The following is a 17,001-nucleotide window of genomic DNA, read 5'->3' as shown; positions in this document are numbered from 1 at the left end:
TGCAAAAAGTCTTCTGAAACAGCCTGTTCTCATTGCCTTCTCCTGTATTGCTTTCAGACACAAAACAGTGCCCACGCTCTCGCACGGTGGACTTGAGATAAGCCGTGCGTGGCTGCTGCCTTGCGCAAGTCAGTGGCTCAGCCACTACGGCTGCATTTTAGGAGAGGGCCTGTGAGAAAGGCCGTGCTTCCTGCCCCCCTGCACCAAACCGGGCAGCACAGCCTGGGATGGGGGCGTTTGGGCTGTTGCTTTTAGACTCCGACCTGTGTTCAATCTACCTACCCTTCTTGCTGTGCTGGCAGGTCCATGAGACACGCATGGGTACGCTTGGGCTCTTTGCTGGGCTTGTGTAGCTGTGGTACAACAAGCTGTGACGGTGGGCTGATGGAGGAAGCAGAGACTGACCAGTGCAGTCAGAAGAGCAGCCAAGAGAAAAGAAAGCCTTAACAAGGGAAGTGACTGCTTTCAAATTCTGTCACTTGCACAGGGCTGAGAAGGTGTAGGTTCAGCTCTTGTAACAGCCAGACTCCATTTGTGACCAGAATTTTCATCACTTGAATTCTTGTTCTGGGCGTCCGCCTTAACCACTGTGGTGACATGCCCTGGAGGGACAAGAGACCAATGGACTGCCCCCGAACCCCACTGGGCTGCCAGGCTCTGTCAGAAGTAAGATGCCTGCAGTAGGTGCTTAGTCTTCATTTGTGCAGTGGAGGTAATATCCACTCTGGGTGCTACACATATATTCACTTGAATGTGTATGAGATGGCTAGGATTTAAATGGATGAGGAACAGTACTAGAGCCCAACAGAAGCAGGTGGTGATATGAGGGAAAGACCATTTTGGTGCTAGTTGTGTGGAGAAATGTTGAGAATTCTAAAGAAAGTGCGATGGTGGCTTGAGCAGCTTTGAGAAAAGAAGTTCATGTGCAGGAGTTCTTTAATGGCAAAGACCATTGATGTGAAGGAGCATATGAGCTTGACCAAGTACCTTAACTCAGGCTTTAAGTGAAGGAGGAAGAAGATCCCTATGTTCTGTTGCCAGCCTAGACCTTGTTTGTGAGACCTGTTCCATGCGTTGTTGCAGATGCTGTGTGTGACCCTGCGAAAGTCAGTTATGACCATATTTATTAAGTTTTCCTGCATATTCCTGATCAACTTCTACCAATTCCACCTGCGGTGAGGTGCTTACGTCACCCCATGAGGGTCTGCCAGAGCTTGCAGACTGCTGGGGGCTATGGTAGGGCAAGGAGGAACTTGGAGGCAACCTAAGGCAAGCAGATAACGGAATTTACTTTTGATAGCTGTAATGAAAGTGAAACATTTCTTCTTGAAAATTAAAGAAATGTTTGGCATGAACTTTCATTCTGGAGTGAAAATGTTACTTGGTTTCCATTCTGCTGGAGAGGCTTTCTGGGGAAGGGTCTTTCTGTGAAAAGCAATTCGTTCTCAGTGGCCAGAAGTTACTGGGGAAGAAGAGGCTGAAGGGACGGAAAAGAGGAGAGTGCTCTCCGTCCTGAAGAACTGGAGTTTTCATAGAGACCAGTGGGCTCCTCTGTGGTATTTTGATGTACCAGATCACGGTTCCCATTTGGGTGCTGTCAACTCTGCAGTCAAATACCTGCCTGATTATGCTCTCTGTGGTGGTTACTTGCACACACTGATATCAGGCTTAGGATATTCAGAGACACATATGCCTCTGCCAGCTAGATTTTCAGTGAAATATTGGAAATTGCATTTTCCTCCATAGAGAGATGGAAGACTACAGGTCTCTGTGCCCTTGTATCTTCTAGATGGACCTGAAAAACATTACTATTTAGAGTCACTGCTGTTTTGCGCTTCTCTCAGTAATATGGCCCCGTCAGTGTCACCCACAATCATTGCCCTAGCAAGCCAAATACTGATGCCAAGATTTCACACTGGAAGATGCTTTCAGAATCTTTTCACAAGATCTTCTGTGACTGGAGATGAAAACAGAGCTAGTGATTCTGTGGGTGGCAAAAACAAACCAAACATTTCAAGTAAGTTTAGTCTGTATTCTGTAGAGATAATACAAGCAGTACATCAATATAAATTTTGGCCAGAGTTGTATTGCACTGATGTCATACCCAGGAATAAAAAGGATCAGATAAAGAACCGTTTATAGCAGAAGGCAGAAACCCTCTGGCCTCTCTGTACATCCAGTTGAAGTAAATGGAAATGTTTCTTTGAGCCTCAGTGAGTTTAAATTGGGCATTTTGAGCATATGTCTTTCTACCTTTTAATTGCTGAGTGTTTTAGATAGTTGCCTTCAAGGTAGCACAGTTAAGTAAGTTAAACTGCAGATGAGATGTCTTCTCTGCACTCTTCATCATTTTCCTACTGGGTTACAGTTATGGTCCAAAGAATAAGGGAGAAAATAGTCCAGTTTTGTTTTAGCTCACTGCTGCATAACACAGACCTTTTCTGGGGGATTTTCACAGCACTATGATGGAGAAAATGCTTGTGCACAATTGACCAGTAAACAGAAATAGCCATGGGAGGCTGGTAGGGTCCAATGTCTTTGAAAGACTTTCAGACGGAGTTTTTCACTCCACTTTTTCATTTAGAAACTATCAAGAGAAAAACTGATAGGATATTTTGCATTTCTATATTCTACCATACATGAAAGTGCTCTGTGTTAGCGTTATCTTCCCCTGATCATGACCAACAGGAACCTGTAAATGGAGGAAACCTCAGATTATCTGCCTCTCCTACCTCCACACATATATGAACACGCACATTCACACTCATGTAACAGCTCTGCAAAAGATTACCCAAGAAGACAATTTTTGTACAGTTGTGCATCTATTTTGTAAGAAACTGAGGCTCGTTTTTCTAGGAAAATGGTGGAACACAGCTTTGAATTTTACAGGGTGGGAATGTGGAAATGAGAACAGCTCCTTGAAGTATGGGTCTCGGTAGGAAAAAGTGAAATGTCTGGCTTCTGTTGTTACCAGAGAGCGCACTGAATGGGGACTGAGCTGCAGACCTGTCTGGGGAATGCAGCATGTACAGGATGGCAAGAAGGACTTTTCTAATGATAAAAGAAAGCCAGAAGAGTGCTCAGGAGCCTTTCCAGGACAGCAACGGCCAGAGAGGGGCTAAGAAGCATGGAGGGTTGAAGTCTCCTCAGCACTGTGCCCCTCTGATCAAGCACAGGATGGAAGTCTGTCCCTGTACAAGTCCTCCAGCACTGGCATGATATGCAACAGTGCCTAAGAAAGAGTCTCCGTTGCTTGTGGTTCAAACTTGGTTTATCTGTGACAGTGGCAGTGATGCTATCGATCTGGGACAGGGAAAAAAACCAGCCACGGTGTTTTTTGCAGTTGATACTAGGATCAACTACAGGTTGGATCCCTCAAGCTAGATAGCATGGGATGAGCTCTGTGCTGAAACCAAAGCTCAGCTTCCTTCCAGCAACATCCTACCTGCAGAGTCTTCCCTTGCACATGCAGTGTAGCTCCGCTCCACCCCAGCAATCAGGTCAGCCGAGTGGCAAAACCGTTGAGCTGAGCCCAGCACAGAGCTCACGTGGCTTTCTGGCTTCCCGTTCGTGTCCAGCTGATAGCACGCAGTCTGCAGGGAATGCAGAAACCTTTCTGTGCTGCTGCTGGAAATGAAACGCAGAGGGTCAGCTGCTGAGATTTGCAATGCACGGGCTTTTCTACATGTGATGCATGCTGTGCTACCATGGGGCGGGATGAGACAGGCAGATTCCTTCTGGTTTGTCAGGCTGCATAAATGCCTGCGTCCCACATCTGCGCTTGAAATTCTTCCTGCTTTTGATTTGCCCATTTTTGTGAATGGCGTGTGGAAATTTGGTCCTCTTCGCTTTTCACTGGTGCAGTGAGGTACTGTGTGCCTCTGGGGGGGAAAATCTGTCAGTCAAATATGTGACTGGTTGTGCCCTCATCAAGCAAATGTCTCTCACCCCAAAGAGAAGAGCCTTGTCGTGTTTGGCAGCCCTATCCCTTCACGCTCTGGAACTAATATGTGCCCTGGCAAGAGACCCCTGCATAGCACAGCTGGTTGTCACACGGTGTGTCTTAGGAGACCTTTGACTTTACTGACTTCTCTGGGGCCACGGCAGGTTTGTCTTCTGTATGGCAAGAGTAAGGAGGTGCCAGTCTGTACATGGGGGTCCCTGGGATGAAGTGGGGTGCACAGATACATTATACCTAACAGCATCTTTGGGAGAGCCTGCTGCCAGCGACGCACCTGCAGCTGGAGCCGAGACGAGTGAGCGTGCTGCAGCTGCAGCGGACTTGGCTCCAGGCTTCGAGCTTTTGTCTCTGAACACGCGTGTCCCCAGACATCCCAGCCTGTCCAGGTTGTTCTTTATTCAGCTCGAACTTCTAGAGTAAAAGGCAACCAAAATCCATAAATAGACTCAGAAAGCAGATGTCAATCACCACCTGGCAGCTCCGACTGCCACGCTGCATCGCCGGCTCGGCTCTGCTGCTCGCGTCACGCTTGCAGCCCGGGTCACAGCCTTTTGGTGGGTATATCAGACTTTTTTTTTTATAAAAACCCCTCCTTATACTAGGAAACTATAACACCCACAGGGTTATAAAGGTTACAGTTGTTAGTGCATGGGGCAGGAAAAGGGTGCGGTTCAAAGAGTATGTGTTTCTGATTTTTTTACAAACTCAGAGTAGCAGCAGTGGCGGGCCAACACCTGAACTTGGTTTAACCTTAGCAGACTTCGAGGGAAGAACCAGCTACACATCTATAGCATGGTCTAAACTCCTGAGCAACCGCATGTATCCTCTGGTGCACATATACAGAAATTCAAGCTGATTTTGCACCTTCTACACTCAGCGCTGTAATTTCAAGCTTCACCTTGTTTTTAATGTGGAAGTCTTCCATGGAAGAGCCAAAAGCTGATGAAATTACAGTATTTCAGCACACTTGAAGGGGATGATTTACCGAGGAGGTACGACTTTTTAATGTGGCTTCCCAGAGCTCCGTGCTACTGCATGGTTCTTTTGTATTTTGTTATTATAGCTCACGTTGATACAGAAACTGTGTCAACCACGGAAACAAAGTCGTAAATTTTATCCTCTGTTTTAAATCCCCAGTGAGGTGAAAGGCGGCGAGAGTGCGTGCCTTGGACAAACCTGGGGTTTGGACCAACCGAATCCCATTCAAACTCCTATGCCATATATCCAAAAAGTTTTTTTTACCACTGTTGTTTTCCCCTTAGCTTCCAATGGTTTGCTCCGCAGCTAGGCTCGACCAAGCTGGTGCAGCAGAGATTCAAGGGCTGTGCTGTGGTGTTTACATTGCATCAGCTTCTCCTGCGATGGTCAGGGAGCCTTGCTGCCCGCTCCCCACGGCAAAGACCCCGGCAGTCCGCCTTGGAGAGCTGCACCAAGCCCTCGGGGGCTGAGTGGCTTTAGAAAGCTTGTGCCCTTCGAGGGGAAACCGTCACTGAGCTGGCAGGCGCCCGTGGGTTACCCCCGGCACGTCTGCACTGGGGCTTCACTGCCGAGGGGCACCTCAGAGAAATGCCACAGACAGGAAAGCAGGAAATGTTTTGCAAAGCAGAGATAACATTGAAAATAATAGCCTGTAAATGGTTTGTTTTACTGATTTGCATGTACGGGAGCTGCCATGTAAGCATCACAGGAAAAGGAAATGGGACGGAGGAGGAGTGGGAGGAAAAAGGCACAGGACAACAAAACAGGTTGGCAGATTTCACTAGGGAGAGGACTTAATGTCCTGGGTTTTCTCCTGCGCCCGAGGTGTTGTGGAAGTCTGCAATTACACATGAACACTGAGGACATGAGTCCTTTGATCCAAAAGTAAGTGTCTGTATTTATTTAACAAGGTGGGCAACCTGCATTATCTCGGGATTCTCCTGCACTGGGAATTCCCTCATGTGTACAGCTGGAATCACTGAGGGCATGCTAGCCCTTATCTAGAGCAAACTGGTCCCTGAGCCACTGATCTGAACTTTGACACCGCTGTGTGATGGAGCAGTGGCTGCAGAGCAGGTATGCGATGGTAGAGTGGTGTCCCCTGTGCTCCGTTTCTCAGACTTTCTCAGATGCTCCTTTTGCAAGAAGACCTCAGAGGTTGGCAAGACTTCCCTGTGAGGCGAACCCCCTGCATGGTGTGAGCCTGAGCAAACCATGGGAGACACATCTCCTGGCAGCAGCACGTATGTCCATAAAAGCATCAGGGAGAACCTCTCTGCACAACTGTTTTTTTTGAGCCTTTGCCAGACATTTTGTGATCTACCTGACTGCACCTCAGTGGGGGAGCTCACAGAGTGGCACAGGCTCTACTTTGCAATTACTTGTTTTTTCATTTTGCTCCACTTTCTTTGTGTCACTGGCCTCCAGTGGGGAAACTGAGGCTCCCTCGTGGCTGATGATCTGCATGATGATACTGCTCTGCAGTGGCTGGGCCATGAAACCACCTTCTGTGAAGTTAGATGGTTACCTCTGATGCCTCTCTTGAGGCATCCTCACTGAGTCTTGAAGGATGCTGGTATATGTGGAAGGCCCTTCCAGCCTCTGCTGCTGTATTGTGGTGAGCAAGTTTGTGTTTTGGAGAAAGGGAAGTGCCTGATGGAGACATGATATTCAGACTTCAGTTAAAGCAGTCAAAGATTTAGTGGGGCACATAGTGTGAGATATTTGCTTCACCTTTTCTCAAATAAATTCCCTGATACAGTCTGAAAAATTAAGTATGGTCTTCACTGAGATTTCTAGGTATGTGTACACGCTGAGGGGAAAACATATAAGCTTTTCCCACGTCTTTCCCAGCAGTTTTCAGATCCTCTTACTCCATCATAAAGATAGATCAGACAACAGAAAAATAGGCTGGAAATCACCCTTTAAAATGCTGACTTTTGAGGTCTGGCACAATTTTCTAAGTATAAATAGATCTTCCTATAAATCAGTCTTCCTATAGACACCTGGGATTTTGGCTTGTGTTCAGCAGTTTCCATTCACTTAAAAAATGAATTTACAGCCTCATTTTCCAAACAGAGTTTCCATGCCCTACTTGGTGCCAGGAGTCTATTTTTTGAAGATATATTTGGGAAGTAACTGTATTAATTGGAAAGATTCTTTAACATTAAAAAACATCCCTGCCATCGTCTTTTCTGCTGACACTAGAGCAGCTTGGGTCATTTTGTAAATAGAGCTACCCATGGAAAGGAAAATGGTGTAGCTAGCACAGACATGCTCTAACATGTGAGACTGGAGACGGAAAGGCTGTCTGCCCCGCAGTCTGTGGTGCGTGAGAATGATACCCGAGTTAGCTGTTCCGGAGTGCGTTTGCCGAGTGGAAGCAGGTGGGCCTTGACACCACAAAGCTCTGTGTACTCCAGGTTACCCAGATGTGGGCTGTTTTTGCATGAAACTTCAGTGCAAGCGAACCTGCAGGCTTCAACATTTTAAGAAATGCAAATATCTGGTAATTCTCCACCAGCTTTGCTAGAGTATGTGGCCGAATAATGGGAAGGAAACAGATGCAACTCAGCTCTGGACGGGTCTTGTGGGCGCTTTTCATTAATCTCGTCTCTGTCTGAGTCTTTGTTTTCTCTGTTTAAAAAGACAGCTGTGATGTCTACTTTCTTTGAAGACATTTTGAGATGAAGTGGCAAAAAAGATGCTCTGTGAGACCCAGATATTCTTGCAAATTAAAAAATATATAGATATCTACATGTATTGAACATGCACGAAATTCACAGAATTATACAGAACTAAATGCCAAGGCTCCTGCTGACCTGACTTGGCAAAAGTGTCGCGGTCTGCTGTGCCAGCATCACTGCTCTGATCCCAGGAAACAGAACCCAGTTTGGCAGGAGAAAGGCAGGCTGCAGTCCAGCTGCATCCTGGAGCTGCAGCTCATGGAATACATGCAGTAATATATGGATGAAAATAAAGCATGTCTTGTTAGGCTCCCAAGTGTCAGATACCCAGAAAAACACGAATACAAGCACACTCATTAAATCTGACTTCTGTTTCTCTGCAAAGGCTCTTTCTTGTCCTGTCACCTTGGGTGGCATCCTGGTACTTTCAGGAGCAGGAGAAAAATGCTGTGAGGACAAAGGAAGAAAAAAGATGAACCAGAAAGGATGCAGTGCCTTTGCTCTGCTTGCTTTCGAGATGCTTGAGATGCCCAGACGTCAGTGAGGGCTCTGGGCAGTGGTAAATAAGTTAATTTCTTCTGCAGACAGATGAACGTGAGTATCTGCAGGTAGGTGTAGGAGCAGCCACTGATATGCTACACGTATTTTTGGGTTCTCTGGAGAAACACGATGTTGCATTACTACAGCCAGGCAGCCACTTTGCTCAGGACTGCTTTAAAGACCAGCAAAGCAGCAGCCAGAGCAGAAGTGTTGGTCATCAGCCTCCTGTTACACACCTCAGGCAACTCATGTTTCATACATTTTCCTTTGTATGAAAAGAGCAGCTCGTGCTCTTGGTCTGCTCCCCAGCAGACCTCCTGAAACAGCCACCTAGACCTGCGGCTTCCACAGAGTCCGCATTGCAATATTTTTTATTTGTACTGTTGCAGTTGGCATCCTGCTGAACGGACCAGACCCCTTTCTTATAGGCACTGCGCAAAAGCAACTTGAAGGGAAAGTAGCTGTAAGCTGCAGTTGAACGTGGCATCTAAAGAAGTGCCTGAAGGCACAGTTCCAGGAGGCAGGGTAAGCCAACATCACAGTCTGCCTCCATCCAAAGGGGAAGGTCCAGCCTCCTTTGAAAAATAAACAGTAGGATAGTTTTCTGCCATTTCAGTGAGAAAAATTGGCCCAACCAAGGCTCTGACAAATGCCAGAGATGGTAAAAAGGCAATTGGCAGCAAATTGCTATGTTGGCTCAGCTGCCTGCAGAACTGCAGCTTATATCAGTCTGAAGCATGTGCTTAAAATGCTTGACGAGCTGAGGTCTTCTTACTAGACCAGAGCTATGGAGTCAGGTCTGGGCTGCCTTGGTAAGTCGATCTCTATTAGAACAACGTCAGGCTCCCAGTGGCTGTTCCTATTAGTGCATGCCAGCACAATTTAAAAAATGCCTTGCTTCTGTCTGCTGGCTGGTGGAATGACAGTCAGGGATGCATCACCTAATTTTATTGCTTCTAAATTTTATTAAAATAAAAATTTTAATAAAATGGACACAGCGGATACCACGTCTATTTCCCTAGAAAGCTTCTTAGCAATGCAAAGGCATGAAAAAAGGAGGAGACAATAAAGGCTGGCATATTATTTATAAAAAGGCATCTTCTGGTGTTCTCTGTGATTGTTCTGTGGTTCCCCTATAGTGGTTTGTTGTAACAAAGTGTGTCATGGGGATCTAAAATTTGTGTGTCTATTCCTAGCAACAGTGTTTTCTCTCTGGAGACCATCTTCTGTCTCTCTGTCAGAGGCAGTCTTACTAAAAGCATCAGTAGTAGGCCAACGAAACAATAAATAATCATCTTACGATGCCAAAATCCTCCTGACAATTACTAGCAGCATGGTAATATTTACTCTTTAAAGTCTAATCCATTATTTGGGAATGAAGAGAAGCAACCTCTTGCAGTTAAAAACCTTATCAAGCTCAGTCACAAAATCAAATGAAAAGCTGTATTCAAATGCAACATACTTTATAAGGCAAATTATTACTTCATTGAATAAGAAAATGAAAGCAGTCTAAAATGAAAAGTCGGATTCTATCTGTTCTTGGTCTTTTTTCGGTAACCACCAGATTGCAAATAGTCCCTACTTCCATGTCTGCCACTGAATTTCAGTTCACTTTATGCTAGCGTATTTGAGGGGAGTTTGTTGGTGATGTAACTAAGGGGAATTTCCAGATGGAAAGGAGGAGTTAGTGAATACAAAGCCAGACTCTGAGCTTTTCTTCTAAGCTTTGTTTTTTTTCTGAGAAGGAAAACCAAAACAACAACAGTTCCCTTTTACTGGTGCTTTTTCATCTGGCTGTGTAGGTGGTATGTTGAAATAATAGTTTGATGGAGATTAAAGGAAGTGTGACTGCTGTGTAACTTCTGTCAGAAGGGGGAATCCCAGCTCTTTAAAGAGCGCGCACAATTAGACATACTACAGGGTTCAAATGAAAAACCAGCCCAGACAATCCCCTCCTCCCAAAACCTCCCCTAGATTTCCAGTATGCGTAAAAGGGGGCCGGGTCCCTCGCTGGGGAGGTTTCTGCCGGCATTGGTGTGTGGTCGCTGAGTCTGGCTCCGAGTCTCGCCCCTGCTCCACCCGGTTGCTCTGCACTGAGACTGAGGAGGTCCCGCTGGGTTAAAGCGTCTCCTCCAGAGATGTGCAGCCTTGCTCTGGCGATGCAAAGAACGGAGACCCCACCAGTCCTCCACTGTGTTTGGTCCCTTCCCATGGAATTTTGTGCCAGTTATCAAAGAGCGATGCTGAAAACTGTCTGCTTTCTCAGCGTCTGGACTCTGCAGAAGCCAGTGCATCATTTATACATATATATACATTTATATATAAGGAATGCACCTGTTTTATACAGAAGGAACACATGTATTTCAACCTTCTCACCTAAAGTAAAGCAATCTTTAGTTCCTGGTATTTTCTTCCATGTAAATTCAGCGTACAAAAAACAAGCCTAACTCACGGTAGCCATTCTTAGTAGAACAACAGACACTTAACGTGACCCCCCCTTTCTGTTTAGCTCACATTTAACCCACAATCTCTTTCCTCTCCTTAGAAATCATGCTTTTTATCATCTGTGGTCTCTAGATCCCTTCAGCTGAGTCTTCCCATGTGCCCAGGGCTGAGCAGTGAAGCACCTAATCCTGGTGTGGATTCAGAAATGTGGTGAAGCTATGGTCCCTCTCCCAGAGAGTCTCAACAGAGCAGATCTGCACTGGGGACAAGTGGCTCACATCAACAAGTCCTTCCAGAAAATCCTGCTGCAGTCAGGATTGACTTTTTAAATCCTGTTGTCATATTTAGTATATGTCAACCCAGCAGCTGTAGTCCTTGACTCCCCAGCTGGTGACAGGTACCAGCCTACGCCTGTCAGTTCCTGTGAGGATCTCAGCTATTCTGGAGAAAAGATGTGACGAAGAGAGGAGAGGTGGAAGAGATTGAGGTCTGTCCATTTCTCACTGAAATCAGGGCAAGTATATGGAAAATACATTTACATTTCATAAGGAAAGCGATTGGGGAACTGGCCTGGTGACTGGGGAACTCAGGTCTCAGAAGGAAGTCCCAGTCCCTCGTGCCAGGGCTATTTTTGTATTTTAACAGATGGCTGTAGTGAATGCAAAGGAGAAACAGTCCGCACAGCTGGGCCTGAAACACAACTGTTGGCCACGCATCCTGCCAGAGCTGCGCTGGCAAGGCTAAAAGGCTGTGGTGGTAGCTAGGAACTGAAGATGCAAGTATTTTTTTTTTGTGCAAATATTTGTGCAAGTAGCCTGCGTACGGTCACAGGAGACTTCAAAGTGATTTAACGTGATGAATAAGGACTAAAGCCAGCAAAAGACCGAAGAGCAGAGCGAGCCCTGCACCTCGCACAGGCTGGTATCTGCTCTGGTCTTTGGGCTGTTGCAGGTAGTTCATGGTTTCCTTTTTTCAAATTGCTTTGAAGAATGCACACATGGGAAGCATGTGGACAACACAAGCCAATAAGAGTGCCCTTAGTGGAGGACCAAAGGTCTGTCTAGCTCAAGAGCCGGTCTCCAGCAGTGTCGAAAAGCAGTCCCTGGGGAAAAGCAGTGGAGGCAGGACACAGTATCCTCTCTCCAAAGCCTCTCATTGGCTCCAGTAGTCTGCAGGTCAGGGACTATTCCAGCATTGATCTTTCTACTGCTACGCATGAATGTACAAGGATAAAATCGTTTCCGTACACCTCTGCCTACGTGTAACACCGTATACACACTCACAGTTGCTTTACTTCCTTATGTTACAGCCCATGCTGTGGTCATTCATTTGTATTTGAAATCTCTCACTTCTCCAGCTCTGACATCAGTTATGAGATAACTTTTAGTGTTGACCAGGACATGGTTTTGTTTCCTGGTACAGCATGCAATGCCTTGGAAAACTCTGCATCCCTCATGTCTGGGCCAGACTCATAAAAGCTGTAACCCAGTTTGGCAAATAAATCCCGTTGTTCTCTGAAAGATGCTTGTTAGCATTTGCTGCACTCCCACCCTTAGCTGTTTACATCTGTCACTTGTCTTTGACTGTACTTACCCAGTTCATCCTCTTTACCTTTTTGGACTACTGGTACACGATGAGCACTTCTTCAAATGGAAGCAGGAGAGAGATCATGTCATCTCTTTCAGGAATCCTAATTAGCTATAGAGCTCATTTTAAATATTTTTCCCTAGTAGACCTTGTTTACCATTCTCTTGATCTTATTGAGCATGAAAGTCCATCAGCAGCCCCAAGTTTTCCAGGTACACGATCTGACTTCTTTCTGAATACAGACAAAGATTTATTCAGTACTCTCCTTTTTTACACTACGTTTAATTTTGCTGCCTCTCTCTATATCACTAGAGAGATCCTATCCTGCACTATTGTTAAGCTACTTTTGATCTTAGTAGACGTTAAAATACTTTCTTTTCTGTGTTCTGAGGTGTTTCCAGACAGTTCTAATTGCACTTACTCATTTCTCACACTTAGTTACTTCTACTTTATATTAATTGGCAGCCATTTCCCCCTTTCACATCTGCGATAAATTGGTTTTCTATTTCACATTGATTCCTTCACTTTGTCACTGAACCAAGATGAGACTTTTAGTGTGATCTGTTTGTACCCTTGACTTGGAAATCCTGACTTTTTGACCATCTAATAAACTCTTCATCAAAGGACTCAACTTTCATTCAGATTTTTCTACCCAATTTTTTCTACCAATAAATCTGGATAGTAACTTTCCTCGAGTTAGAGAACTAACCTTTTTAATGCTGAGTGTTTAGGGCAGTCAATGCTATAAATAATCAGGTCACGATCATGATGGCTGGTGTTCAGAGAGCAACAAACTTTCTACCCAGCAATTAGTTAACCATAGTATGTCGTAATGAATGACCTCGAGTGCAGTACCTGATGGGTTAGAGAATTCACCTGCATCACCTAAATGCTGTTTTTCTATTGGCTGCATACATCTCTAGCGTATGTCTCCCACTCTGAAGTCCTCCATGCATACAGAACTATTCTTTCCACAAATTGGACAACGGCTTAATCGGCAATGGGTTTAAGGAACAACTCATCCTGCTTTTTGACTTTCTGACTTTGTTTGATGATCTGTGGCAGATCATTCTGCAGATATTCTTCCTCTTCTGCTCAGTGTCTTGTAAATCTGACTTAGCAACTCACAAGCTGATAGTGATGATATAGAGAACAGCCGCCAGTCTGCTCTTCCTAATCAACAGTTTTATTACAGTAATCAGGAAAGTCATCTCACCAGACATAAGTGACATCAGTCACGTCAAATTCCTTCATGAGTAACATAACTTCCTCTTCCTCTCACTTGTTACTAACCTTTCTAGCACTGATATGAATAACTGCAAGTTCTCATGTTTTCTCATTCAGTCTTGCTGAGTTGCTGTCTACATGTGGTGTTGCAAGGTGCACGCTGTCTCAGCACTGTCTTCAGTGTTGCTGATCTAACCAGCCCTGCATAGCCCCCAGTAAAATTACATGGAACTGACATGTGACAGTCATTTTTCTTCTGTTGCTGATGTTACCCCTCTTCCTCAAGAACAGAAGACAAGCAAAAGCAAACCTGGTTGCCTCATACCCATTGTGCTGGCCACCTACACCTTATTCCCAAAGTTGTTCTGTTTTGCCTTGATAAGTCAGAATATCTGTCAAATACTTATCTTCCTTTTTGTGTTCAGGCTGTTATTTCTTATCAGCTCAGACTACTACTTCATATTAGCTCTAACTGGATGAAAGCAAGAGAGACCTGAATGCTCATGAGAAACTGTTTAGTTTTAGGAGGTTTCAAGGTCAAGTTTTGCTGATCTCTTGATATTCACATGAACATCGACAAGCGAGACTGACTCTAAACGGCAGTTACAGTAATAAGAAATTAAATGTCATCTATAATATCTGGGTCAAGGGAAGATGCTTGTGAGACAAGCTGTTGTGGTGGGTATGTCTTTCAAGAAGGAGGAAGGGAAGAGAGCGTGAGACGGTAGCAGCAAGTGAGTGTGTTTTTGAGAAAGTGAGAAACATCATGAGCCAGACAGCCTCCTACTCGGGGAGCTGCTGCAGTACGTGGCAGGGCAACACAGTGACCAGCAGCACAGTCCCAACCCCTGGCTCCCAGCTCACAGGTCCCACCCCATAGCAGGGCGGCCAAGTCCACTCAGGACTTGCCCAGGTGGAGGGGGTGGCCTAGCTACTGGTTGCGGAGCCTAGAATGGGCTGGAGGAACAAATGCGAATCTTGAACCAGAGGAAGATGTCTTCTGCATAAAGCCAGAGGGCTACCGAGGCAGGTGGATCCTACGATCCCACAACCCACAACGTGGATGCTGCATCATGTAGTGTGAAGAGCATTGGATGGGGCACCCTGAGGGCAGTAAGGAACGTGAGGATGGAGAAGAGTCATCATGGTGTCATTCTAGAAAGCCAGGACAAGACTTAAAGATGCTGCAGTCAGACAGAGTAGGCACAAAAAGACAAGACAGGAAGAGTGGGCTGGTGCAGAGAGGGCGAGGAGGTGTCTATAGCAGTGGCATTTTGAATGGGAAGTCAGGGGAGAGGAATTTGTGCTGCTGAAGATGAGAACCCAGGAGCTGCCCCCAAGAGCAAGCAAGGAGGGCACCTAATTATGGCCAGGAGCATGGCGAGGCTTTCCCTCAGTCCTCGGGCTGGTGGCACCCGGAGCCTTCCCGCTGACTCACAAAATTTCCTGAGGCTGTTCTGAAAGTCCTCTCTCTGCACACATCAAAACCGTTTCGTGGTTGTTTTTTTTAAGGGAAGGTGTCAAAATGCAAATGAAGCTTTCTAGCTCTTCTCTGACTGTCTGTCTGTCTGACTGGGAAATAGAGAAATTCACCAGCAACACACGTGTCGGTGGGGAAGTGGGTTGCCTGTCTGTCTGCATGCTTGTCTGTCCCCAGGCAGGATCTCCTGGATGGTGGGACAGCTGGCCAGAGGTGCAGAACCATAACTGCTACAGCCAGGGCTGTCAGCACCCGGCCATCCCGCCAGTGTCTCAACTTTGGGTCCAAAAGGCTACTTGAGAGATGGTCTCAGTGCAGCCCTGGTTTTGACAGGAAAGATAATTTTTATTTCCTAGAAGTACAAAAAATATTTTTTACTTCTTAAAAGGAAAAATTTTACTTTCCTTCGTTATTGCTTTGCTACTTCACTTCTTTACTGCTTGTGGATAACAGCTGCAGACCTTCTCTCAGGTGTAGGTGCCATCTTTCCTCATGGACACGTGTTTGGGTTGACGTGTTGGAGGGACAGAGCCTGGACCCCCACAGGCAGAGGAGCACAACGCTGCCCGGGAAGGCACTGGGGAGGAAGCCTCATGCTGGGCCAGGAGCAGCTCAGCAGAGCTACCTGCTGCTAGTACCAAGCTGTTTTTCATTTTCTACTTGGCTATTTATTAAAGAGACCCCGCAGCAGCCGTGAGGAGCCCATGCACACTCTCGGTGTGTGAGCACTTAGAAGGTGCTTATTTACGTTTTTCCTGTGTTGTGTTAGGCTGGCAGCCTCGATAAATATCCTCAAATGCCTGCTGCCCATGCAGAGATCTTCTTGTTCTGGCAAGACTAAAAGGAGCTTGGACACTTCCACACAGAGGACTCAGAGGTGGCACAGAAAAGCTGTCACAATTTAGTGGTCTGAAGGGAATCGTTCAAAGCTTATGCAGTCAGGGATGGCTTCTTTTTTTTTTTCCCTGCGTCACTCATTGTAAAACTATTTGAGTTACTCAGGGATAGAGAAAATTATCAAAGAGTTTAAAAGAGGCAAATTCGGACATGCCTTGGCTGTGCAGGCTGCACATCCAACCTCTTCGCTTGTGGAAGGAATGTAGCTGCTTCCATGTTGAAAAAATAACATGACTAAGATGTAGCGCATTTGAATAATAAAGCAACCCAGTCTGGGCCCCACTGAGCGTCAAAGCAAGACTCAGCTTGTAACGTGTGGCTTCGAAGTATCTTGTACCTCTAACAGATAAGTGGGATTTTTTTTGTCTGAACCTCTCAAACCAGAGGAATTCAGGAATGTCCCAGGCTGACTCTACAAATGCTGGTCCTGCAGAAGGGATGTGATCCTCAGGGCATGGGCCACGACTCTGTTCTCACTGAGGTGTCAGTCTGTCCCGCTGCTCCACTCCCCACAGCTATAGCTCATCTTGGCTATGCCTGGCTGGATGACCCTCGTCTAAGAAACTGTTCAGTCTCAGTTTTTTTCAGGCAGGGAAATTGTCTCAGATGCTGTGGGTACAATAGGCAAAGCTAGGGAGGCCCTCGTCAGCATTAGACCTCAAGAGTGGGATACAGGGAAGAGTTGCGTGTGCCTCTGTGGCTGTCAGTTGAGCCAATGGTAAGAAAAAAGTTGGGAAGGGCAGTGCCAGCATTTAGACTTTGAGGCCATTTGTCATTCTCCCCAGGTGCTTTGAAAATGGAGAACACTCAGATTCACTGCTTGGGCCATTCACTTTTTTCCATTAGCGTTTTCGTGAATACCAAAACATAACGGACACAAACGTAAAAAACTCCACAAAGTCATGAATGATTCTAGGAGACCACTTTCAGCTGCCATTAAAAGTTTTTGGACACATGTTCAGCATCCCTGGCAAACAGTACCTTCATCTGAGTGATTGACACTGGTCATATTGAAAATGTGGACTGGTGGGGTCTCCAACACTGTTTCCCTGGCCCAGGGATGAGCTTAAAATCACAACCATGCATCATGTTCCCATGGTTTGTCCTGGGTTTTTCTATACAGATCTGGTAGGTGGTCTTGTCCCACTCAAGATTTATGGAGACTTTGTTTTCCCCAACTCAGTCAATATGTTTTTCCT

General features: G+C 45.9%; 1 protein-coding gene across 2 annotated transcripts in view; it reads right to left on the bottom strand.

The window, feature by feature from the left end:
- Positions 1–17,001, bottom strand: part of GPR132 (G protein-coupled receptor 132) — an 87,060-nt gene that overhangs the window by 18,653 nt on the left and 51,406 nt on the right. Inside the window, exon 1 of one of the 2 annotated variants that reach the window (XM_075426945.1) lies at positions 3,446–3,525. The exons of the other annotated variant lie outside the window; for it this stretch is intronic. The gene's annotated coding sequence lies outside the window, so the exon portion shown is untranslated. Of the gene's footprint in view, positions 1–3,445; positions 3,526–17,001 lie in introns of those variants that run through there. 2 annotated transcript variants of the gene reach the window in all.

This window comes from Opisthocomus hoazin, chromosome 7 (genome assembly GCF_030867145.1).
Source record: "Opisthocomus hoazin isolate bOpiHoa1 chromosome 7, bOpiHoa1.hap1, whole genome shotgun sequence".
Classification (NCBI taxonomy): Eukaryota; Metazoa; Chordata; class Aves; order Opisthocomiformes; family Opisthocomidae; genus Opisthocomus; species Opisthocomus hoazin.
The sequence above is the reverse complement of the archived record's forward strand: the minus strand, read 5'-3'. Positions and strand labels throughout refer to the sequence as shown.